The sequence below is a fragment of the Ranitomeya variabilis genome, chromosome 1 (assembly GCF_051348905.1).
Source record: "Ranitomeya variabilis isolate aRanVar5 chromosome 1, aRanVar5.hap1, whole genome shotgun sequence".
Lineage (NCBI taxonomy): Eukaryota > Metazoa > Chordata > Amphibia > Anura > Dendrobatidae > Ranitomeya > Ranitomeya variabilis.
In genome coordinates, this window is record NC_135232.1 from 970,671,039 (window position 1) to 970,697,676 (window position 26,638).

The 26,638-nt window shown below is 45.5% G+C and overlaps 1 protein-coding gene across 1 annotated transcript in view; it reads left to right on the forward strand.

Annotated features, from left to right (window-relative positions):
- MND1 (meiotic nuclear divisions 1) overlaps window positions 1-26,638 on the forward strand; it is a 226,310-nt gene that overhangs the window by 67,631 nt on the left and 132,041 nt on the right. The window lies entirely within an intron of this gene.

Below are 26,638 nucleotides of genomic sequence, written 5' to 3' on the forward strand. Positions count from 1 at the left end.
CTCTCCGACATGACACATTCTCAGGTTTCTGATTCTCCTTTACTGCACATTTTATTTGTAGACCCGTGATATATGGACTTTTCAGTATACTATACTAGCAGCATATTCATTTGTGCAACAAAGAATGTTTTCATTCACATAAATTGATGGCTACATACCTTATCACTTAAAGTCCATACACAAGATGAAAGTAGACTGAAATGACCCAAAAAACTCATCAAAAAGAATTATGCTGCCATCCTGACACGCTTTATTTACAATAAGCACACAACTCATCAGGAAGATTAATGGTTTGATCAAACATTGCATTTTTGTCACAGAAAAAACACAGCGTTTTACAGTACCAGCAAATTGAATGAGATTTATGAAATCTAATTCACATGCTGCTTATTTCTCCTTGTGGAATTGAACCATCCAAGTGTTTTTTGTTTTTTTTTATTCTACAGCATGTCGGTTCTTTCATTGTTTCTGCAGCATTTTTCACCAATTCATGTAAATGGGGGTAAAAAAACGCATGCAAACGCACAAATTTTAAGCAACGATTTTCCTGCCAACACTGTTTTTTTTGCAGCAGAAAAATTTGCTGTAATTGCTAAATGGCTGCACCTACCCTAACAATGTGTGCAGATTCGCTTTACAGCAGAAAATGTTCTGGTAATATTCTCTACACGTTTCATTAGAATAGCACTGCGTGCTGACTGGTGTATACACAGTTTATTACACAGTGTTTCGTACCTGAATGATCTGTCATCTGTTATGGCTCTTTAATTGAACAGAAACCCGAATAATGCAATGTGCATGTCCCTAAACTAAACTTTAACTGTTTCCAAAGATGGAAAAGCCTTAGGCCAGAGTCACACTACCGTAGAATACGGCTGAGTACCATGCGATAAAACATCTCATAGCACTCTGCCCCGTGTTAATCTATGGGGCAGCTCACATCACCATTTATTTATTTTCTCAGCCGTGTTCCGTGTTTATGTAAAATCACAGCATGCTGCAATTGGCACAGAGACTCGCCAATGCAAGCCTAAGGGTGCGAGAAAAAAAATCACACAGCAACCGGACCATGCGAGTGCTGTCTGATTTTTATGCACCGGTGTCCTTTGAAATGCCGGTAATTCATGTGCCGCATACAGTAAAATCACAGAGTGACAGGTTAGAATAGAATAGATATATACACATAGGATAGGTTGATATATAGATGTCAGTGACACACATATATATATGTATATATATATTACATAGAAGAAAAGTCAGCAATTCAGCAGCCGTGTACAGTGAAATCCCAGCAGGAGCCGACAGGATAGAAGATTACATACAATATATACACATAGAATAGGTAGATATATAGATGTCAGTGACATATACAGTTAGTGCAGTGTGTGTGAAGCTTACTGTACATGTATTTAATTAATAAAGATAATTTTTCTGAAAAAAATTGCGTGGTCTCCCACTTAATTTTATTAACCAGCAGAGGGAAAGCTGACGGCTGGGGGCCGATGTTTATAGCCTGGGAAGGAATAATACCCATGGAGCTTCCCAGGCTATTAATATCAGCTCACAACTGTATAATTGGCCTTTATTGGCTATTAAAATGGGGATCCCTAAAAAAATGACGTAGGGTCCCCCTATAATTGGATTGATAGAATAGATAGAAATTTTCCCTTCGGCGCTCGCGCTGACGTCACATAGGTGAAGTGAGTTCATTGGCTGTGAACTCCTATTTCCTGTCTGACGGCACCACGAGCGTGAGAAAGTTCTACTCACGGTGCCGTCAGACAGGTCATGGGAGTTCACAGCCAATGAACTCACGTCACCTATGTGACGTCAGCGCGAGCGCCGTGGGAAACTTTCTATTCTATTGATTCTATTTTAACCTGTCAGTGTGATTTTACTGTACGTGGCACATGAATTGCCGGCTTTTCCAAGGAGATCGGTGTGTAAAAAATCAGACAGCACTTGCATGGTCTCAGTGCTGTGTGATTTATTTATTTTTATTTTTTAAAATTTTCTTGCACCCATTGACGTCTATTGTGGGTGCTTTCCAATTACAATCGCAGCACGCTGTGACTTTTTTTCAGTCCGATCTGAGCTGGGGAAAAAAACCGCAGATGAACACACTGATAGAATAACATTGGTCTGAACGCAATCTGATGTTTAATCTGATTGCATTTATCCGATGTCATCGCAAGTTGGAATGAGTCCTAAATTGGATGCTAGGTGTAAAAAATCAGATTGTACTTGCATGACACTCGTGCGACTCTTGGCAGGGAGACTCGGACCAATTTTTCATATGTTTAGTGTGACTCCAGCCTTATGCTTCGTCTCTCCCAGAATAATAGTTTCTTTTAAATTTCATAAAAATAAAACTTATCTTAGATCTGTCACCAGACTGCTTTTTTTGTTCTTTTAAAGTGTTACACACCGAATGAGACTGGTGTACTTACTTTAAATCAGACAACCTCATCATGGCTTAGTCTATTTTATAAGGTATAAAGTTTTCATTGTGAAATCTTGGGACTTGCTTTAAAAACTAAGAGCAAACTAAGGCCACGTGCACACACCGAGTATTTGCTGAGATTTTTACCTCCTTGTTTGTTAGCCAAAATCAGGAGTGGGCCAAAAAATACAGAAGTGGTGACCTGTTTCTGTTATATTTTCCTCTGATTGTTCCACTCCTGGTTTTGCATTACACATACTGAGGTAAAATACTGACCAAATGCTGAACGTGTGACTGTGGTCTTTTATACCAGTTGAAATTCCTGCCCCAAAGACTGCAAGTCTATAATAGGTAACGTTCACATTTGCGTTGTTGGGCGCAGCGTCGTCGACGGATACCGACGCATGCGTCATGCGCCCCTATCTTTAACATGGGGGGCGCATGGACATGCGCCGGTATGCGTTGTCAAGCGTTTTGTGACGCATGCGTCATTTGGGCGCAACAGTCAGGCCGCAGCCGACGCTACATGATGCAGTTTTTTGAGCGTCAAATTTCATGTAAACGTCGGTCGCATGCGTCACAAAACGCTACGTTGTGCATGCGTTTTGCGTTGCGTTGCCGACGCTGCGCCCAACAACGCAAGTGTGAACGTAGCCTTATGTGATGGCTAAATGAAGACTGTCTGCCAAAAAAGTGATTTTGAATGTCTGACTTTTTTTTTTACTTGTTCCTGGCAGTCATGAACACCACTCACTCATGACACATGAGCCTCAGATGCTCCTGTACAGGGGGACTCCGCTTCCCACACTCACTCGTCTGCTCACCTGTTACAATAGGCTGACAATGAGCTGGGCGCCCCCCACAGTCAGTTCTCACATCCACACCACATTTTTCCATGACACCGCTCGCCATTTTGATAGGCCTGCGAGACTCCTGCACTGGGTCACACACTAGTACACACACCACCCAGCTTTCCCGGGCACCTGATGCATACTCTTGAACTCTGGCATACACTGAGTAACACAACCAAGCTATTCTCACCCTCTTCAGGGTTTGTGGGTACATTTAGGGCAGCAAGGAACACATTTATTACATTTTAGATTTAATATACAAAAAAAAGAGTACAGTGCTTAGAAAGATACCAAAAGATTAAATAAAAATACATACATGCAAAAAATAGTATAAAATAAAAGGGAAAAATAAAGATGCATCTTGCGAATAGGATTAGTGAGCGCTTCTCGCGGAGGAGAACGCTGCAGGAAATATGGACAAATCTACAATGCTCATTGCTTCTCCTGGGGTCTGGCTGTTATTTGGTAGACGAAATGTTAAAGGGTGTACTAGACCCCTCATTCCTCCCTCAGCTGAGGTAAGAGGGGGATTAGGCTGGGGACGGCTGATTAGATTCAACTTTACTCCAGTTTTAGGCCATCTTTTGTGATCGGTCATAATTTCCCTCAAGAACCTCCTAGAGAAACAATATAGCAGTCCTCTTGCCGCACATCCTTCAAGCATTCTATACATACCACACATGGGTATGATATATCCATAACTCAGGGAAATATTGTGTCCCTGTGTGTTGCCAACTACCAAAACGTTTCCAGCTTAATCCCGGGGGTGCGAATATGTTCCCTGATGATGGATATATCAATGGATTGTGTCAGACTTCAATTTTATAGATATGGCATGGAAAATATTGTACTTCCATTGTCATGTGAGGACTGTGATGTGGAGCTGTGCCAGCTGCTCTAGGTCTGGTATCGTCACCTTGCATTGATTAGCGCCTCCTTGATAATGAGGATGCACACAGTCAAAGTCTTTCCTTCCAACAACTGTCAACTACTTGTTAATTACCCTGTAAACACACTCCATGTCTGCTGTGTATCAGATAACCTGCTTCAGTTACCTGTTCACTGCACTGGAAGGGGTGCAGGTAGTGTTTCAATTTCCCAAGCCTTTGGTCTGTATAACTCTTAATTTGATTTATGACACTGGCTAAAACTATTATGGATTTACCTTGTAAGGTGGATCCACAAAGCCTCTTCCCAAATGGACAGGTCTTAACCCCTTCCCGGCCTATGACAGAGCGTATGCATCATGAAAGTCGGTGCCAATCCGACCTGTGACGCATCCTCCCTGTAATGTGCTCCGCTCCCCTCTGTCCTCCTGTCCGCTCCCCCCGTGCTCCGATCCCACCCTCCCATACTTACCGAGATCCGGTATCCCTCCCGGTGTCCGTCCGTCTTCTCCATGGGTGCCGCCATCTTCCAAAATGGCATGCGCAGTGTGCCAGCCGAATCGGCCGGCAGATTCATTCCAGGTACATTTTGATCACTGTGATAGGTTTTATTACAGTGATCAAAATAAAAAAAAATAGTAAATGAACCCCCCCTTTATCACCCCTATAGGTAGGGACAATAATAATAATAATAATAATAATTTTATTTATATAGCGCCAACATATTCCGCAGCGCTTTACAAATTATAGAGGGGACTTATACAGACAATAGACATTACAGCATAACAGAAATCACAGATCAAAATAGATACCAGGAGGTATGAAATAAAGAAAATATATCTACTTTTATTTTTCAACTAGGGTTAGGGTTAGAACTAGGGTTAGGGTTAGAACTAGGGTTAGGGTTAGACTTAGGCTATGAGGCCATGGTGAGGATTTTGCTGTGGATCCGCAGCGGATTGGCCATTTTGGATTCGCAGCAGTTTTCCATGAGTTTACAGTACCATGTAAACCTATGGAAAACCAAATCCGCTGTGCCCATGGTGCGGAAAATACAGCGCGGAAACGCTGCGTTGTATTTTCCGCAGTATGTCAATTCTTTGTGCGGCTCTCGCAGCATTTTACACCTGTTCCTCCATAGGAATCCGCAGGTGAAATCCGCACAAAATGCACTGGAAATCTGCGGTAAAACGCAGTGCCTTTTACCTGCGTATTTTTAAAAAACGATGCGGAAAAATCCTCACATTAATCCGCAACGTGGACACATAGCCTTAGAGTTAGGGTTGGAATTAGGGTTAGGGTTGGAAATAGTGTGACGGGGTGTACAGCAGAGCAGGAAGGGACAACAGGCCGAGGGACGATCCAACGAGATTTATTAAAGCAGGGAGCATACAACATCAAATATCCATAATGTCCTTCAAATCCACGAGAAGTCCTCAATAAGTCCAAGTAAAGAAACAGATCTGGAGGTGCTTTCCAGTAATCCTGCACCCGATAAACGAAACAATAGTCCTTCCACGAGTCCAACAGAACAGATTCGGGATAATCCTTGTGCCAGCTAACAAAGCAATAGTCCAAACGAGTCCAAGGGATCCCAAAACAATCTCACGAACGACGAGATATGTCCTCAGTAGGGTTGAGCGACCTTGACCTTTTTAGGGTCGAGTCATGTTTTGCGAAACCCGACTTTTTGAAAAGTCGAGTCGGGCGAAATCGGCCGATTACTGTGAAAAGTCGAGGATCGTCCGGAACACGAAACCCTATGTACGTCAATGGGGATTTTTTTTTTTTTTTTTTTTCTCTCTCTCTCTCTCTCTCTCTCTCTCTCTCTCTCTCTCTCTCTCTCTCTCTCTCTCTCTCTCTCTCTCTCTCTCTCTCTCTCTCTCTCTCTCTCTCTCTCTCTCTCTCTCTCTCTCTCTCTCTCTCTCTCTCTCTCTCTCTCTCTCTCCCTCCCTCCCTCCCTCCCTCTCCCTCTCCCTCTCCCTCCCTCCCCCCTCCGTCCCAGCCCCGAAAATTTCGTTTTACACATTGCGAATCCCTGCTTCGCACAAGCGCTAAAATGATCATAGGCGTGCACGCCCCTAACCCCTATGTCATCACTCTGCCCACACTCCTTCATTGGCTGAAAAAATGGCGCTAAACGCGTCATACGAAACGCGACTTTGGCGCCAAGATCGCGTACCGCATGGCCGACCCCACACAGGGATCGGGTCGGGTTTCATGAGACGCCGACTTTGCCAAAAGTCGGCGACTTATGAAAATGAACGATCCGTTTCGCTCAACCCTAGTCCTCAGCTCAAGTCTCGCCCCATTCGCTTCCGCAGTCCCAGATGGACCTGGGGTCTTGCCTCAGCTAAGAATCCCCACTCCTTCTCCTTCAAGGATCAACTCACATCTCATCTCAAAAATAAGAATGGATTGTCTGAGCTCCTGGGATCCGCCCATGAAGGGGGGTAGGGGTCACACCTTCTATTCAATGGTTGGGTCTACCAGAAGATTCTAGACTGGTCGGCTCCGCTTAGTCTATCTAGTATGTACATTTAACTAGCCACCTGCTGTGAGGAAGAATGGCTATTCCTTCACTAGTGATGTTGACAAAGCTTAATTACATTACAGCTTAGGGCTGCAAGTATTGGGGGAAGGAGACATATTGTTACAGGTGAACTCCCAGCACAAGAAAATACATAAATTACAGCTAATAGAAACCAGAGAACAGTTACATACATCAAATGGCATATTATTCAAATACAGGATAGGGCAAAAGTACATATCATGACAAATAGGGTTAAGATTAGGGTTAGGGGTGTGTTGGGGTTAGTGTTGGAGTTAAAATTGAGGGGTTTTCACTGTTTAGGAACATCAGGGGTCTCCAAACGCGACATGGCGCCACCATTGATTCCAGCCAATCTTGCTTTCAAAAAGTCAAATGGGGCTCACTCCCTTCCGAACCCCGACGTGCGCCCAAACAGTGGTTTACCCAAACATATGGGGCATAAGCGTACTCAGGAAAAATTGCACAACAACTTTGGGGGTTTAATTTCTCCTGTTACCCCTGAGAAAATAACAAAATGGGGGCTAAAAAATATTTTTTTGGGGGGAAAAAATGATTTTTTATTTTCACGGCTCTGCGTTATAAAATTCTGTGAAGCACTTGGGGGTTCAAAATGCTCACCACTAGTGTTGAGCATTCCGATACCGCAAGTATCGGGTATCGGCCGATATTTGCGGTATCGGAATTCCAATGCCGAGTTCCGATATTTTCCGTATATCGGATACCGGAATCGGAAGTTCCCAGAATTCAAACTGCCCGAATTCAGCCAATGAGGACTGATTAGAAGTGTGGGCACATCCTGTTCTGCATGGTGGGTATGGAAGTACTGGCATGGCTGTGATTGGCTGCTGAAATGATGTCATGATGCACTATAAAAGTCGCTGCCGCCATTTAGGGCTCACTCTGCTGTGAATTCAGTTAGGGACAGGACGCTGTATTCTGACTGAGGGCCAGTTTAGAGATAGCTATTTGCTTCATTGTGCTTTACCCAGGCTAATTTAGCAACCGCTGTGTGAGAACGTTGCTTTTGCCTTGCAGCGCTGTTCACAGCTGTCTGCAAGGTCTCTGTGTGAGTGCACATCGCTCTGTAGTCTGTGTGCAGCCACAGCCGGTTGTATTCAGCTCAGGGTGTGTCATTGCCTCATACCGTTCTATCCATTGTCCTTTTTTGCTATTAGTGCAGCCTGCTGCACTTTTTTTCAAATATTTCCTATTAGTGGCTTTCCACCCGTATCCAGCTAAATTGTGGAAAAACACTACATAGGATTACATTGAGGAGCTTTTTTTGGCCTTGCAGAGCCGTTTACGGCTGTCTGCACGGTCTCTGTGTGAGTGCACATCGCTCTGTAGTCATTTCTGCAAAAAAATAAATAAATAAATAATAAAGTTCACCAAACACACCACTTTACAGTTGTGTAGGCCACATTAGCTCATATTAAAGTCTAGTCCACACTTTAGAAAATTAATGTTTCTTATACCTGTTAGGAGCTGTTCAGGAATAAGCACACTAAGCCCTTAGTACTTTTCTGCTTATCTTTATCAGTCAACCAAGATGAAGAGGGCAGGGAGTAAGGCACGTGGGCGCGGAGCAGGGAGAGGACGTGGGGATTCTGTGCCTGCTGCGGGCACCGGTGACTCATCATCACCCAGTTTCAGCAGGGAACAGTCCTTCATGCGCAGCTTTGTAGGAGATCGCCGTACACCGCTGCTGCGTGAAGAACAAATTGAAGCCGTTGTCGGATGGATGGCAGCTAACGCATCGACTTCAATTAGTGCCACATCCTCTCAGGCACAGAACACAGGAGAGCACCCATCTGTCTCTTCACCACCTGCCAAATTGCCCAGGCAGTCAGAGAGCCCAGGACAGGAGCCATCTCTACTTCTGTTCTCTGAATATCTTGGCTTGGAGGAAACAGGGGGCCAGCCAAGCAGCATTGGAGAAATGGAAGAAGAGGCAGTGTGCAGTGATGCCCAACAGCTTTGTCTCTCTGACTCTGAAGAGGCCGGGTGGGCCAGTGCCTCCGGTCACCACACCGCAGTACGCATCTGATGATGAGACTCAGGTGCCACTTTCTAATGCGTACTGTGCTGCCGAGACTACCCAGGAGGAGCAGTTGGTGGCAGAGGGTAGTGTAGATGATGAGGTCCTTGACCCATCGTGGTGTGAGGTACAGGAAGGTGGTGGGAGCAGCTCTGAGGAAGAGATTCCCCGAACGGGCCAAAGAGGGAGAGGGAGGGGGAAGACTGCGGTTCCTGTAGCCTCCACTTCGGCACCCGTTAGGAGCATGCCTCTTTCAAAAGCCAAAACGGGCGCTCCCAAGACTTGCAGTGCCTGGTCCTTTTTTGACACAGTTGCAGATGACATTTGCTTTGTCAAATGCAAGGTGTGTCATCAGAAAGTCAAAAGAGGGAAAAATGTCAGCAACCTCAATACCACAAATATGTGGAAACATGTGCGGACCAAGCACGCGGTGGAGTTACAAAAACACACTGAAGACCTAGGCCAACCAACTGCGGCACCTACCACCTTTTCAGCTCGTGTTGTTGCCTCTTCCTCCAGCTCACACACAGCTGGTTCGGCTTCCTCACAGGATCGCCATGAAAGAACCTCTGGCACTGTTGTCCAGAGACCCACAGTAATTCCACCCGCAGCACCACGTTCCCAGTCATCCTCACACTCCCAGCCCAGTCTACAGCCATCGGTAGCACAGGCATGGGAGAAAAGGCGGCCATTAATAATAATAATAATAATAATAATAATCTTTATTTTGATATAGCGCTAACATATTACGCAGCGCTTTACAGTTTGTACACATTATCATAGCTGTCCCCGATGGGGCTCACAATCTAAATTCCCTATCAGTATGTCTTTGGAGTGTGGGAGGAAACCGGAGTGCCTGGAGGAAACCCACGCAAACACGGAAAGAACATACAAACTCTTTACAGATGTTGTCCAAGGTGGGATTAGAACCCAGGACTCCAGCGCTGCAAGGCTGCTGTGCTAACCACTGCGCCACCATGCTGCCAGTCTCGGCAAACCACCCCCGAGCACAGGCTCTGAATGCTGGCATTGCAAAACTACTGTCCCTTGAAATGCTGTCATTCAGGCTGGTGGAGACTGATAGCTTCCGTAACTTGATGGCATTGGCAGTCCCACAATACAATGTGCCCAGCCGCTTTTATTTCAGCAGGCAAGCCGTCCCTGCCCTGCACAAGCATATGGAGGGACACATAAAACACGCGCTACTGAACGCCGTCAGTAGCAAGGTCCACCTCACCACCGATGCGTGGACCAGTCACCATGGACAAGGGCGATACCTTTCCCTCACTGCCCATTGGGTTAATGTTGTTGAGCCGGGTACAGATCGTGCGAGTGGCGCAGGACGTGTTCTGCCAACTCCAAGGATTGCAGGAATCCAGTCTGTCCGCATTGACTCCTCCTCATACACAAGTTCCTCAGAATCATCGCTGCAGGAGCCGTGACAGTCCACCTTCACATGGACCCGTGAACGTTTACCTGTTACGACCGACATGAGCACAGCTGTGGCCAAATGTCAACAGGCCATCTTGAAATTAATTTCTTTGGGGAATCGAAACCACACAACGCAGGAGCTCTGGAATGCCATCAAGCAGGAGAGCGACATGTGGTTTGTGCCAGCGAATCTCCAGCCAGGCATGGTAGTGTGTGACTATGGCCGAAATCTGGTGGCAGCTCTGGCCCTAGGCAACCTCACTCACATCCCATGTATGGCACATGTGCTCAACTTGGTCGTGCAGAGTTTTTTGAGGGACTATCCGGATCTTGATGCACTGTTGCACAAGGTCCGCCTAGAGTGTGCTCACTTGCGGCGTTCCAGCATGGCAAGATCGCGCATTGCAGCTCTGCAGCGCCGATTCCGCCTTCCCGAACATCGCATCATATGTGACCTACTCACCAGTTGGAATTCCACGTTACATATGTTGGAGCGGTTGTGTGAGCAGCAGCCAGCAGTAATGGAGTACCAGCTGCATCAGGCGCAAAGAAGTCGCACTCCGCGCCGTTCAGACTTCACAACCACTGAGTGGGCCACTATGAAGGACGTCTGCCAGGTTTTGCGTTCCTTCGATGATTCCACGCGGATGGCAAGTGCAGATGATGCACTAGTCAGCATGACTGTCCCTCTTATCTGCCTGCTTCATCAAACACTGCAAGCGCTAAGGGATGATGTTGTGGAAGAGGTGGAGGATGAGGAGTCACCAATTCCATCAGCTTCTGGACAGTCAGCGCTACGTGGTTCCTCACAAAGGCCTAGGCAGGGGACAGTTTGTGAGGAGGATGAGGAGTCGTCAATGGAGGAGGAAGACATCGGTCCAGAGGAGGAAGTTACACAATTCTCCAGTAGTCAGTTAGTCAGTGTGTAGAGCGAGGGTGGGGTGATGCAGAGCAGGCAGAGATCACGCCTCAAGCAGGGGACAGCGTTTCTTGGCCAGTTGGCAGTCTGCAGCACATGGCTGATTACATGCTGCAGTGCCTGAGAAACGACCGCCGCATCGCCCACATTCTGGACACGGCTGATTATTTGGTGTACACCCTCCTAGATCCTCGCTACCGGGACAACTTACAAAGCCTCATAACACCGTTGAACCGGGAGCGTAAAATGCGGGAGTACCAAGACACACTGGTGAATTCCATCATCTTCTCCAGTCCAAGTGAGAGCAGTGCTGCTAGTGCTTTACAAAGCAGCTCAGTGCGTCGAGGCAGTGGAGGAAGCTCTGCTCAAAGAGGGAGCAGAATCAGTGCCTCAGCACAAGGCAAGAGCAGTATGGCCCAACTGTGGCACAGTTTTGTGTGCCCGCCACACATGTCTACACCATCACAGACGGCTTCAGTCAGCAGGAGGCAACATTTCCGTCAGATGGTAACAGACTACATGTCTTGCCCTCTTACTGTACTCCCAGACAGCTCTTCCCCCTTCAAATTTTGGGTCTCAAAGCTGGATACATGGCCAGAGCTAAGCCAGTATGCATTGGAGGTGCTGGCTTGCCCTGCGGCTAGTGTATTATCGGAACGTGTCTTTAGTGCTGCAGGTGGTGTACTAACAGACCGTCGCATGCGACTATCCTCCGATAACGTTGACCAGCTTACTTTTCTTAAAATGAACAAGGCCTGGATCTCGCAGGAATTTGCCACTCCTCTTCCAGATTAAATAATTGGTTGGCTACAGTATCCAGGTCTCCTGTTGCGTTCATGTTTCTACCACCTGAACTGTAATCCCTGGGCTCCAACACCGCCAGTTGATGCTCAGAAGTGCAGGCTGCACAGTCAAAACACATGACCCAGTGTTATTGGGTTTCAGTAACGTCAGCTGATCCCCAGCTGTGTATCCGGCAACGTGTCCTGCGACCGCCACGCTGACGCAACTACTGAAATGTAAGGGAACCTGTCCCCCCCCAGGCGTTTGTTACTGAAAGAGCCACCTTGTGCAGCAGTAATGCTGCACAAGGAAAAGGTAGCTATTTTAGTTTAGCTCCTTGCACACGCAGAACTTAACACTTATAAAATGTGTCCCCTCACACCGTGAGACCGGCCCGGAGGTGGGACTTTCCTTCGTAATGGGACGCAGCACAGCCGTCATTGCTACCCCCTTGGTGCCGTGCGCCGCCTCCTCAGCGTTGTTTGAATCTGTCCCGTAGCCAACGCTGTTATGTTATCCCTTGGCTATGCGCACTTACCGCTGCCCGTCTTCTGATTTGTTGTCAGGCTGCCTGCGCCTGTGCGGACGCGCTGCCCGAGATTCCGCCTCGCAGTCTCATCTGCTTTAATTACACTGCGGGCCTGGGATCCCTGGGCATGCGCAGTGCATATCTTCACCTCAGGCTCTCACTCATCTCCCTCCGCCTTCTTCAGACTGTGCGCTGTCAGCTGATCCCTAATAGCATGCCACGGCCGTGACGCCGCACAGTCTGAAGAAGCCGGAAGGAGGGGAGTGAGAGGCGAAGATATGTTTTTTTATTTTTACAATCAAAGTAAACAAACAATAATAAATAATTGTTATGGGTACATATGTGATTAGATCCCTAGGTAAAAAAAGAGCCGGAGAATAGGTCAGGCCCATAACTTGTACAACCAATGAGAATTCTTCCAGTGCTATAGGTTCATATAATCATGAAAGACATATTAGTAATCTGGTGCCTCTAAACTCAATTATTGTACTATACTGTCCAGTAGTGGGAGAATAGTCCAGTGTCTGTCATTGGTTAGTAGATAGCAGGAACTCATACTGAACATAATACATGTTACCAAAGTGGTGCGTGTAAAAGGTATTCTCCCTTTGTCAGTCCTTCCTGGACTGCGGCCATGCAATGTGTAACTGGTTATTTTTGCTCCAAAGCTTTTGTCTGTGTTATAACGGCAGACGGTGTTATAGATATTTACTTTGAGGGTTGTCAGACAGTGCTCACATCAGTGAGGGTTTGTATATAGCCCAAAAATCTATCACAGTGATATTCCCCATACACATGTATCTACCTGCCAGTAAGCTTTATAACCACTAGAGGGAGATCCACCCCATGAAGTTTCTATGTCTTCGGTCGATTCTGTACAGCATCAGTATATTACAGAGAAACCAAACTAAGCTATTGCAAGAACTTTACCTTATATGGCTCTCTTCCCGCAGGTTATTTAAAGGGAACCTGTCACCTGAATTTGGCGGGACCAGTTTTCAATATTGCCTTGCGCAGGCGTGTACTCCGGAGGACAGAGAATGAACTTCAATCCAATATTGCGGCCAGCATGCAGCCAGCGGGTAAGGAAAGGGTGAATCAAACACCCGAAAACCCCGCCCATATGACCCAAAACTGGTCCCGCCAAATTCAGGTGACAGGTTCCCTTTAAAGGAAGTCTATATCATTTCCCTTTTTAAAGATATTCAGAATAAGTTTTTGTAGGATATTTGTAAGCATGAGACTTTTTGAGTCGTAGAGGAAGGTTTAGACCATAATTTATCATTACTCACATTAGAAAAGCATCAGTGAAAAAATACCTAGTAATAATCCTTTACCTATTTCTGGACCTCCCATAGACTTTAAAAGTCCAGGCGGGGATCGCATTCTACTCTGCAATAATGTTCTAAAATACTGCATGGTAGAGCATCTGCATGAGACACAGCTGGTCTACCCATAGAGAAGCAGAGGCGGTTTTCAATCCTACCAATCTATGTATACGCCGTGCAGAGCAAGCGCTATGTATATAGTACTGACAGCTCTTCCTCCTCTGGACCATGTGACCGCTGAGTGTAGGTAGAGAGCAGGAGCTTCTTGGTCCTAGGACACCCAGTCAGCTCTCACAGTACTAGCAGGGATCTCACCAAGAAAACAGCAGTTCAGCCCAGCTGGGAACGCAGCCTCAGTGACTGGATGTAACCTTGATGACGTCTCCGCCAGTCACTGAGGCTGTGCTCGCAGCAGTTCAATCACCAGTGATACTCAGTCTGGACGTTCACATTTTGGCACCGTCCAGGTTGAAAACTGTTTATCCCCCAGACATGGATTACGGCCTGGTTCGACAGCTGCAGGAAGCTGGTGGCTGATACTGTGCTCGCTACTAACGAGTAATGAATACTCACTGCTCTCCACGCACATAGTCCCCCAGCGTGCAGAGCAGTGAGTATTTCGGCAGCTGTCCTCTGGTTGTAAGCAGCGCATGAAGTCCCTGCCATGCGCTGCTTACAAGCAGAACGCAGCTGCTGGCATCGGAACAAGACGCTGCGAGGGGGTGCAGGAAGATGTGTATTGGTTTATTTTTGTAATGTTTTTCTGATGGTGCCCTGCATACCAGGATGGGGAAGGGGGCCAGTCATGCCAGGATAAGGATGGGGGCCAATCATACCAAGATAGGGATGGGAGCCAATCATACCAAGATGGGGATGGGGCCCTGCATACCAGGATGAGGGGCCATATACACCAGGTTAGGGATGAGGGGGCCATGCATGCCAGGATGGGAATGAGAGGGGCCATACATATCAAGATGGGGATGAGGGGATCATCTATTCCAGGTGTGAGATTGTGGTAGCATCGTACGCAGTGAAGAGGCAGTGACCCATAAAGTTCCAACACAAAAGTCTCTTTAGTGTGTTTCCTCACAGCATTAAAGTCCAATTCACACAAATGCATATAACTTCCGTGTATATTATTAGTGTTTAGTTCACACCAGTTCATAGCAACACATAACCTATGGCTTTAGATTTGCAGTCCCTAAACAGGCCAGACTTCCCTTGTCCAGTTTCCCTGGGCCACTGCATGCCATATTACAGTCTCCATAACACACAGCCTCATATGTTGCAGACACTACACATGCCAGCCCCCTCTGACTAGTTCCCGTGGGTGTCCTGCATCCCTGTATGAGTCTCTTTACTCACACAGCTGTACACAGCCCAGGCTATCCTCCGGATAGCAGCCAGGCACCATATCCACCTGTTTGCAATCGTTACACATGCTAGTCCTCTTTCGGGCACAGGACATCCACCTCAGGGCACAGGACTGTCCACATCCGAAACCAGTACCATGGACGACTTGCGTCGCTGTATATGCTGCGGGTGCCAGGCCACTCAGTTGCCCTGTGTGCTGGCTCCGCTGGCCTGTTTCTCCATGCACTCAGCCAGCGCTCTGCAGGCCTATGCTCTGCACATGACATTGCACCTCACCTGACACACCCATAACCTTTACTTTAGGGCTTTTAACACACAAACCTGTGGCCTTCAGCCACATGGAAAACCCGGACCGGAAATCCGTGACTCACAGCTACACCTGCGACTGCTATGCACACCTATGGACTTCAGCCGTCTGCATGCACAACCTGGGGAGAACACACAGCGACCCCTACCTGTGACACGAGTCACTACCTCACATTGCAATCACAGATACACCTGCGACTGCCATGCACACCTATGGCCTTCATACGCCTCTGTGCGCATTCTAGGCACAAACAGCGCCTCCTAGCTGTAACAGGGGTCACTGCCTCACACAGGATAGGGGATATGCAGTACAGAATTGACCACAATTATTATTCAATTTTTTTTCTAATTTCCTCCTTTAAAACCTAGGTTCGTCTTATGGTCCGGTGTGTCTTATAGTCCGAAAGTCCGAAAAATACGGTATATGATGCAGTCATTATTAACAGTAGCATCTAAGGGGTTAAACAGATATGGACGATGCCAACACTGATTGTGGCTAATGCAGCAAGTTGTCAGTTATAGTGCACAACTGATCCAAACTGTCCACTTAGGAAGCAACACTGTTTGACAATCAATTTCACATGCTGTTGTGAAAATGGAATAGACAACAGATGGAAATTATTGGCAATTATCAAGACACACTCAATAAAGGAGTTGTTCTGCAGGTGGGGACCACAGACCACATCTCAGTACCAATGTTTTCTGGCTGATGTTTTGGTCACTTTTGAATGTTGGTTGTGCATTCACACTCGTGGTAGCATGAGACTGACTCTACAACCCACACAAGTGGCTCAGGTAGTAGTACAGCTCATCCAGGATGGCACTTCAATGCGAGCTGTGGCAAGAAGGTTTGCTGTGTCTGTCAGCGTCGTGTCCAGAGGCTGTAGGCGCTACCATGAGACAGGCTAGTACACCAGGAGACATGGAGGGGGCCGTAGGAGGGCAACAACCCAGCAACAGGACCGCTACCTCAGCCTTTGTGCAAGGAGGAACAGGAGGAGCATTGCCAGAGCCCTGCAAAATGACCTCCAGCAAGCCACAAATTTGCATGTGTCTGCAGAAACGGTTAGAAACAGACTCCATGAGGATGGTATGGATGGGGGTTGTGCTCACAGCCCAACACCGTGCAGGACGCTTGGCATTTGCCACAGAACACCAGGATTGGAAAATTTGCCACCGGCGCCCTGTGCTCTTCACAGATGAAAACAGGTTCACACTGAGCATGTTTGACTGAGTCTGGAGACGCCGTGGAGAGCGATCTGCTGCCCTAAACATCCTTCAGCATGACCGGTTTGGCAGTGGGTCTGTAATGGTGTGGGGTGGCATTTCTTTGGAGGGCCGCACAGCCTTCCATGTGCTCGCCAGAGGTAGCCTGACTGCCATTAGGTACCGAGAGGAGATCCTCAGACCCCTTGTGAGACCATATGCTGGTGCGCTTGGCCCTGGGTTCCTCCTAATGCAGGACAATGCCAGACCTCATGTGGCTGGAGTGTGTCAGCAGTTCCTGCAAGATGAAGGCATTGAAGCTATGGACTGGCCCTCCCGTTCACCAGACCTGAATCCGATTGAACACATCTTGGACATCATGTCTAACACCATCCAACAACGTCACGTTGCACCACACTGTCCAGGAGTTGGCGGATGCTTTAGTCCAGGTCTGAAAGGAGATCCCTCAGGAGACCATCCGCCGCCTCATGAGGAGCATGCCCAGGCATTTTAGGGAGGTCATACAGGCATGTGGAGGCCACACACTACTGAGCATCATTTCCTTGTCTTGAGGCATTTCCACTGAAGTTGGATCAGCCTGTAATTTCATTTTCCACTTTGATTTTGACCATCATTCCAACTCCAGACCTCCGTGGGATATTAGTTGTGATTTACGTTGATAATTTTTAGGTTTTATTGTTCTCAACACATTCCACTATGTAATGAATAAAGATTTACAACTGGAATATTTCATTCAATGATATCTAGGATGTGGGATTTTAGTTTTCCCTTTATTTGTTTTGAGCAGTGTACATATTGGTGGTCATTAACCCCTTAATCCCATGTGACGTACTATCCCGTCGAGGTGACCTGGGACTTAATTCCCAGTGATGGGATAGTACGTCATATGCGATCGGCCGCGTTCACGGTGCGAGCGCGGCCGAGTGTCAGCTGACTGTCGCAGCTGACATCCGGCACTATGTGCAGGAGCGGTCACGGACCGCCCCCGACACATTAACCCCCGGCACACTGCGATCAAACATGATCGCAGTGTACTGGCGGTACAGGGAAGCATCGCGCAGGGAGGGGGCTCCCTGCGTGATTCCCTGAGACGATCGGTACAAGGCGATGTACTCACCTTGTACCGAGCGTCTCCTCCCTGCAGTCCCCGGATTCAAAATGGCCGCGGGGCTGCATCCGGTTCCTGCAGGGAGTACTTCCGGGTCCACAGCAGGCGCTGGTAAGCCTGCACGGCTGTATGTCAGATCGCTGATCTGACAGAGTGCTGTGCAAACTGTCAGATCAGCGATCTGTGATGTCCCCCCCTGGGACAAAGTAAAAAAAAAATAAAAAAAAATTCCACATGTGTAAAAAAAAAAAATAAAAAAAAAAAAAAAATTCCTAAATAAAGAAAAAAAATATATATATTATTCCCATAAATACATTTCTTTATCTAAAAAAAGAAAAACAATAAAAGTACACATATTTAGTATCGCCGCGTCCGTAACGACCCAACCTATAAAACGGTCCCACTAGTTAACCCCTTCAGTGAACACCGTAAGAAAAAAAGAGCCAAAAAACAACGCTTTATTATCATACCGCCAAACAAAAAGTGGAATAACACGTGATCAAAAAGACGGATATAAACAACCATGGTACCGCTGAAAACGTCATCTTGTCCTTCAAAAAACAAGCCGCCGTACAGCATCATAAGCAAAAAAATAAAAAAGTTATAGTCCTCAGAATAAAGCGATGCCAAAATAATTATTTTTTCTATAAAATAGCTTTTATCGTATAAAAGCGCCAAAACATAAAAAAATGATATAAATGACATATCGCTGTAATCGTACTGACCCGAAGAATAAAACTGCTTTATCAATTTTACCAGTCGTGGAACGGTATAAACGCCTCCCCCAAAAGAAATTCATGAATAGCTGGTTTTTGGTCATTTTGCCTCACAAAAATCGGAATAAAAAGTGATCAAAAACTGTCACGTGTCCGAAAATGTTACCAATAAAAACGTCAACTCGTCCCGCAAAAAACAAGACCTCACATGACTCTGTGGACCAAAATATGGAAAAATTATAGGTCTCAAAATGTGGAGACGCAAAAACTTTTTTGCTATAAAAAGCGTCTTTTAGTGTGTGACAGCTGCCAATCATAAAAATCCGATATAAAAAATGCTGTAAAAGTAAATCAAACCCCCCTTCATCACCCCCTTAGTTAGGGAAAAATAATAAAATTAAAAAAATGTATTTATTTCCATTTTCCCTTTAGGGCTAGGGCTAGGGTTGGAGCTAAAGTTAGGGTTAGGGTTGGGGCTAAAGTTAGGGTTAGGGTTGGGGCTAAAGTTAGGGTTAGGGTTTGGATTACATTCACGGTTGGGATTAGGGTTGGGATTAGAGTTAGGGGTGTGTCAGGGTTAGGGGTGTGGTTAGGGTTACCGTTGGGATTAGGGTTAGGGGTGTGTTTGGATTAGGGTTTCAGGTAGAATTGGGGAATTTCCACTGTTCAGGCACATCAGGGGCTCTCCAAACGCGACATGGTGTCCGATCTCAATTCCAGCCAATTCTGCGTTGAAAAAGTAAAACAGTGCTCCTTCCCTTCCGAGCTCTCCTGTGCGCACAAACAGGGGTTTACCCCAACATATGGGGTATCAGCGTACTCGGGACAAATTGGACAACAACTTTTGGGGTCGAAGTTCTCTTGTTATCCTTGGGAAAATAAAAATTTGGGGGGCTAAAAATCATTTTTGTGGGGAAAAAAAAGATTTTTTATTTTCACGGCTCTGCGTTGTAAACTGTAGTGAAACACTTGGGGGTTCAAAGCTCTCACAACACATCTAGATAAGTTCCTTGGGAGGTCTAGTTTCCAATATGGGGTCACTTGTGGGGGGTTTGGGTACATCAGGGGCTCTGCAAATGCAACGTGACGCCTGCAGACCAATCCATCTAAGTCTGCATTCTAAATGGCGCTCCTTCCCTTCCGAGCTCTGCCATGCGCCCAAACAGTGGTTCCCCCTCACATATGGGGTATCAGCGTACTCAGGACAAATTGGACAACAACTTTTGGGGTCCAATTTATCCTGTTACCCTTGTGAAAATACAAAACTGGGGGCTAAAAAATCATTTTTGTGAAAAAAAAAAAAAGAATTTTTATTTTCACGGCTCTGCGTTATAAACTGTAGTGAAACACTTGGGGGTTCGAAGCTCTCAAAACACATCTAGATAAGTTCCTTAGGGGGTCTACTTTCCAAAATGGTGTCACTTGTGGGGGGTTTCAATGTTTACACACATCAGGGGCTCTCCAAACGCAACATGGCGTCCCATCTCAATTCCAGTCAACTTTGCATTGAAAAGTAAAATTTCCTTCCGAGCTCTGCCATGCACCCAATCAGTGGTTTACCCACACATATGGGGTATCAGCGTACTCAGGACAAATTGTACAACAACCTTTGGGGTCCATTTTCTCCTGTTACTCTTGGTAAAATAAAACAAATTGGAGCTGAAATAAATTTTGTGTGAAAAAAAGTTAAATGTTCATTTTTATGTAAACATTCCAAAAATTCCTGTGAAACACCTGAAGGGTTAATAAACTTCTTGAATGTGGTTTTGAGCACCTTGAGGGGTGCAGTTTTTAGAATGGTGTCACACTTGGGTATTTTCTATCATATAGACCCCTCAAAATGACTTCAAATGAGATGTGGTCCCTAAAAAAAAAATGGTGTTGTAAAAATGAGAAATTGCTGGTCAACTTTTAACCCTTATAACTCCCTAACAAAAAAATTTTGGGTTCCAAAATTGTGCTAATGTAAAGTAGACATGTGGGAAATGTTACTTATTAAGTATTTTGCGTGACATATCTCTGTGATTTAAGGGCATAAAAATTCAAAGTTGGAAAATTGCGAAATTTTCTAAATTTTTGCCAAATTTCCATTTTTTTCACAAATAAAGGCAAGTTATATCGAATAAATTTTACCACTATCATGAAGTACAATATGTCACGAGAAAACAATGTCAGAATCGCCAAGATCCGTTGAAACGTTCCAGAGTTATAACCTCATAAAGAGACAGTGGTCAGAATTGTAAAAATTGGCCCGGTCATTAACGTGCAAACCACCCTTGGGGCTTAAGGGGTTAAGGCCTCCCAAGACTCACACCTAGTTTTTGGTATTGCTCTAAGACAAGGGTGCACAACTCCAATCCTCAAGGGCCACCAACAGTGCCTGTTTTCAGGGTTTCTTAGTATTGGTCAGGTGATATTTTAATCACCAGCACAGGTGATGAGTCCAACACCTTGTGCAATTCTAAGAAAGTCTTGAAAACATGCATTGTTGGTGACCCTTGAGTGTCCCTGGACTTCTAAGACCTCTTCTGCAAGTTTGCCTGTGGTTTTCAGGACGTGTTCCTGGCTGTGTGCGGATTCCGTAGTATTAGATTTTGTTACTCCAGAGTTTTGTCTGCTACCTGTCTGCGTCTCCATGAAGCCTACAGTTTGCCAAAGTTTTTCAGTAACTTTGCTATCTGTCCGAGGTCTTCAGTAACTCTGCTTTTTGCCTGGGGTCTCCTGGATGTCTCCCTTTGGTTTCCAGCATCCCTCCTGATTGCCTGTGGTCTAATGGATGTCTCCCGCTGCCTAAAGTTTCCATCATCCTGCCTGCTTGTTTGTGGTTTTCAGTACTTTATTCAGACTTTTTGTTTGAATTCTGTGTGTCCACTTGCGGCTCTCAGGACGTATCCTGTCCTCTTCCGGTTTCCAGGACTTTTTTAAAACTTTGTTTCTATTTTACGTGTCCTTATTCCACGAGCCCCAGCTGGCTACTGTACCAACACCCGTTTGCCCACACGGACCTTGGGCTTAGAGGATCCACCTTTCCCGTGTGAGCCTACTATACGTAAGTATACTCCTCTTACTTCCACTAATACCATAGTCTGAGTGTCATCTCTCTTTTCAGTACTAGTACCTCTGTGGACCACAAAGAATATTGGGACAGTATCTTTTCTGAAGTGCACTAAGCCATTTTTTGTTATTTCTCCTTGACTACTTTTTATGACATTTCAGTCTCAGAAAATGTGATGGATAGTCAGACACCAGCTTCTAGCGATGTTCCTGAGGAATCTTAGCCCATTACTTTTGGGCACTAGCCTACAGATCACTAGTATTCTTAAGGTAGTTAAGATAATGAGTCCAAAAAGTTGAGACATCATTGCCTTGCATGAACAGGAAAAGCTATACAAAAAGATAGAAAGACATTGAATTTTTGTAGCGATATGGTTGGAAGCAAAGTTTAGCAAGTTCAATGGTCAAGGAACAGTGGCTACAGTACCTGGATGTCGCAGAAAGGGGAAACTATCACTGGCTGCCTTCAGATTTCAATTTTTGAGTGAAAGACCTGCAGCAAGATTTGGCAACAGCAGATACTGAAGTTCTAATTGCTGAAAGTCTCCGTGCCTAGACTCCAAAACATACAACCTGTACTTTCCCTAAAGCATAAGAAAAGTCTGCACCAATACCCAAAACCACGTAAATAAGCCATCAAAGTTTTGGATCCTGTCCTGTAGAGCAATTAAATAACTGGAACTTTTTGAGGTTAGAGATCAGCGATACGTCTGGAGGAGGAAAAATAACGCACTTGCTGAAAAAACACCCTCTACAGTAAAACATATTTGCTCGGTGATGTTCTTGAGATGCTTTGCTTCCTCTGTTATTGCAGCGTGTGGAGCACAATTTGGATTCAATCGATTATCAGGAAATCCTAGGAGTCCATGTCATGCCTGCTGTGAGGAAGCTGAAGTCTGGGCTTCATTGGACATTCTATGATCCCAGCATACCTCAATACTTACCAAGGATTGGTTTCAGAAGAAGAAATTTGAAGAAGGTGCCTGTAGCAGGAAAACCCAAGAATATTAGTGAACTGGAGGCCATTGCCAATGAGGAATGGGCTATGATTACTCCGAGTGCTGCAAGAACCTGATGTCGGGCTGTTACTACCTTTCGCAAGCATGAGGGATAGCTAAAGAGGCTCTACTAAGTACTAAAGATGCTTGTTATGAAGGGTTTGAATAATTTTGAGACTGCAGTAGTCATTAAAAGTGGAATTTTGTGTTGAATTTGGAAAAACCATGTGTTATATTAGTTGTTATATTGTTCTTGATTGATTTATTGCAGAAAGGGGGTTGGATTGCATCTGTGTATATATGTGTGTGTATATATATATAATTGGCTATGGGTCACTTCCGTCTGTCTGTCCTTCTGTCTGTCTGTCACGGTTATTCGTTTGCTGATTGGTCTCGCCAGCTGCCTGTCATGGCTGCCGCGACCAATCAGCGACGCGCACAGTCTTGAAGAAAATGGCCGCTCCTTACTCCCTGCACTCACTGCCCGGCGCCCGCATACACCCCTCCGCTCACCGCTCACACAGGGTTAATGCCGGCGGTAACGGACCGCGTTATGCCGCGGGTAACGCACTCAGTTACCGCTGCTATTAACCCTGTGTGACCAAGTTTTTTACTATTGACGCGCCAATAGTAAAAACATCTAATGTTAAAAATAATAAAAAAAATAAAAAATTATTATATACTCGCCTATGCCGCCTTTCCCGCTCCTTGCGATGCAACCGGCACGTTCCGTTGGCACGGATGGTCTGGCAGAAGGACCTGCCATGACGTCACGGTCATGTGACCGCGACGTCATCGCAAGTCCTGCGCGTAAAGGACCTGCCGTGACGTCGCGGTCACGTGACCGTGACGTCATCACAGGGCCTGCGTGAGTAGGCTGGGACCGGAAGCTGCCGCCTGTACCTCGCACAGGCTACAGAACTACAAGTATGGTGAGTATGTTAGAACTACAAGGGGCCCTCGGATCGGAAGGTGAGTATGTTTATTTATTTTTTTAACCTGTGACATACGTGGCTAGGCAATATACTATGTGGCTGGGCAATATACTACGTGGCTCTGTGCTGTATACTACATCGCTGTGCAATATACTGCGTCACTGGGCAATATACTACGTGGCTGGGCAATATACTGCATGGCTGGGGAATATACTACGTCACTGGGCAATATACTACATGGCTGGGCAATATACTACATGGCTGGGCAATATACTACGTCGCTGGGCAATATACTACGTCACTGGGCAATATACTACGTGGCTGGGCAATATGCTGTGTGGCTCTGCTGTATACTACATTGCTGTGCAATATACTACGTCACTGGGCAATATACTACATATCTGGGCAATATACTACGTCACTGGGCAATATACTACGTGGCTGGGCAATATACTATGTGGCTCTGTGCTGTATACTACATCGCTGTGCAATATACTACATCACTGGGCAATATACTACGTGGCTCTGTGCTGTATACTACGTCACTGGGCAATATACTATGTCACTGGGCAATATACTACATAGCTGGGCAATATACTACGTGGCTGGGCTATATACTACATGGCTGGGCAATATACTACGTGGCTCTGTGCTGAATACTACGTCACTGGGCAATATACTACGTCACTGGGCAATATACTACATGGCTGGGCTATATACTACGTGGCTGGGCTATATACTATGTGGCTGGGCAATATACTACGTCGCTGGGCAATATACTACGTGGCTCTGTGCTGTATACTACGTCACTGGGCAATATACTACGTCACTGGGCAATATACTACGTCACTGGGCAATATACTACGTGGGCTGTGCTATATACTAAGTGGACATGCATATTCTAGACTACCCGATGCGTCAGAATCGGGCCACCGTCTAGTGTGTATGTGTGTGTGTGTATATATAATATATATATATATATATATATATATATATATATATATATATATATATATATATTCTGATGTGTGAACAAGTGTTTGCCCCTTCCTGATTTCCTGTTCTTTTGCATGTTTGTCATACTTAAATGTATCAGATCACCAAACAGATTTGAATATTAGACAAATATAACACAAGTAAACACAAAATGCAGTTTTTAAATGAAGGTCTTTAATATTAAGGGGAAAAAAAAATCTATACCTAAAGTGCCCTGTGTGAAAGTGATTGCCCATAAACGTAATATCTGGTTGGGTCACCTTTAGCAGCAACAACTGCAATCAAGCGTTTGTGATAACTGGCAAGGAGTCTTTTACAAGGCTCTGGAGGAATTTTGGCCCACTCATCTTTGCAGAATTGTTGTAATCCAGCCACATTGGAGGGTTTCCAAGCATGAACTGCCTTTTTAAGGTCATGCCACAGCATCTCAATCGGATTAAGGTCAGGAATTTGACTAGGCCACACCGAAGTATTAATTTGGTTTTTCTTAAGCCATTCAGAGATTTTCTTGCTGGTGTGTTATGGATCATTGTCCTTCTGCATAACCCAAGTGTGTTTCAGCTTGAGGTCACGAACGGATGGCCGGACTTTCTCCTTCAGGATTTTTTGATAGACCGCATAATTCATTGTTCCATTTGCCACAGCAAGTCTTCCAGGTCCTGAAGCTGCAGCAAAACAGCCCCAGACCATCACACTACCATCACCATATTTTACTATTGGTATGATTTTCTTTTTCTGAAATGCTCTGTTACTTCTACAACAGATGTAATGGGACATGAACCTTTCAAAAAGTTAAACTTTGGTCTCATCAGTCCACAGAGTATTCTCCCAAAAGTCTTTGGGGATCATCAAGATGTTTTCTAGTAAAAGTGAAACGAACCTTTATTTTCTTATTGCTCAGCAGTGGTATTCGTCTTGGAACTCTGCCATGCAGGCTGTTTTTTTCCAGTCTCTTATGGTAGAATCATGAACCAGTGACCTTATCTGAGGCAAGTGAGGCCTGCAGTTTTTTGGATTTTAATGTGGGCTCTTTTTGTGACCTCATCAATGAGTTGTCGCTGCGCTCTTGGGATAATTTTTGTTGTCCAGCCATTCCTGTGAAGGTTCATAACTGTTTGGTGTTTTCGCCATTTGTGGATATTGGCTATCACTGTGGCTCGCTTGAGTCCCAAAGCTTTAGAAATGGCTTTATAACCATTTCCACACTGATAGATCTCAATTTGTTGTTTCTCATTTGTTCGAGAATTTCTTTGGACCGCGGCATGATGTCTAGCTTTTATGGATCTTTTGGTCTACTTCACTGTCAGACAGGTCCTATTTTACTGATTTCTTGATTGAGAACAAATATGATAAACCACAGTTAATTTTGTTTTAAGTTAGGGGCATTCACTTTTTCACTCAGGGCCCTGGAGTTTTGGATTTCTTTTTCCCTTAAGGGTATGTGTCCACGTTCAGGATTGCATCAGGATTTGGTCAGGATTTTTCATCAGTATTTGTAAGCCAAAACCAGGAGTGGAACAATTAGAGGAAAAGTATAATAGAAACATATGTACCACTTCTGCATTTATCACCCACTCCTGGTTTTGGCTTACAAATACTGATGAAAAATCCTGACCAAATCCTGATGCAATCCTGAACGTGGACACATACCCTAAGGCTGAGTTCACACGTTGCAGAATTGCCGCGGAAATTTCCGTGGCAATTCTGCGCCTCCTGCCGCGGGTATATCGCATGCAGAATTAGCATGCATATACCCCCAGAAAACTAGCGTTTTGCAAGCATAATTAGTTTGCAGAATGCTAGAGTTTTCCAAGCGATCTGTAGCATCGCTTGGAAAACTGACTGACAGGTTGGTCACACTTGTCAAACATAGTGTTTGACAAGTGTGACCAACTTTTTGCAATAGATGCAGCCTATGCAGCATCTATAGCAAAAGATCGAATGTTTAAAATTAATAAAAAAAATAAAAAACATGGTTATACTCACCTGCAGACCTCAGCGGCGTCCGTTCCTATAGCTGGAATGCAGTGAAGGGCCTGCGATGACGTCACTGTCTTGTGATTGGTCGTGTGAGTCACATGAGCGGTCACGCGACCAATCACAAGACAGTGACGTCATCACAGGTCCTGAACCACATCATCTATAGGAACGGAAGAGAGAT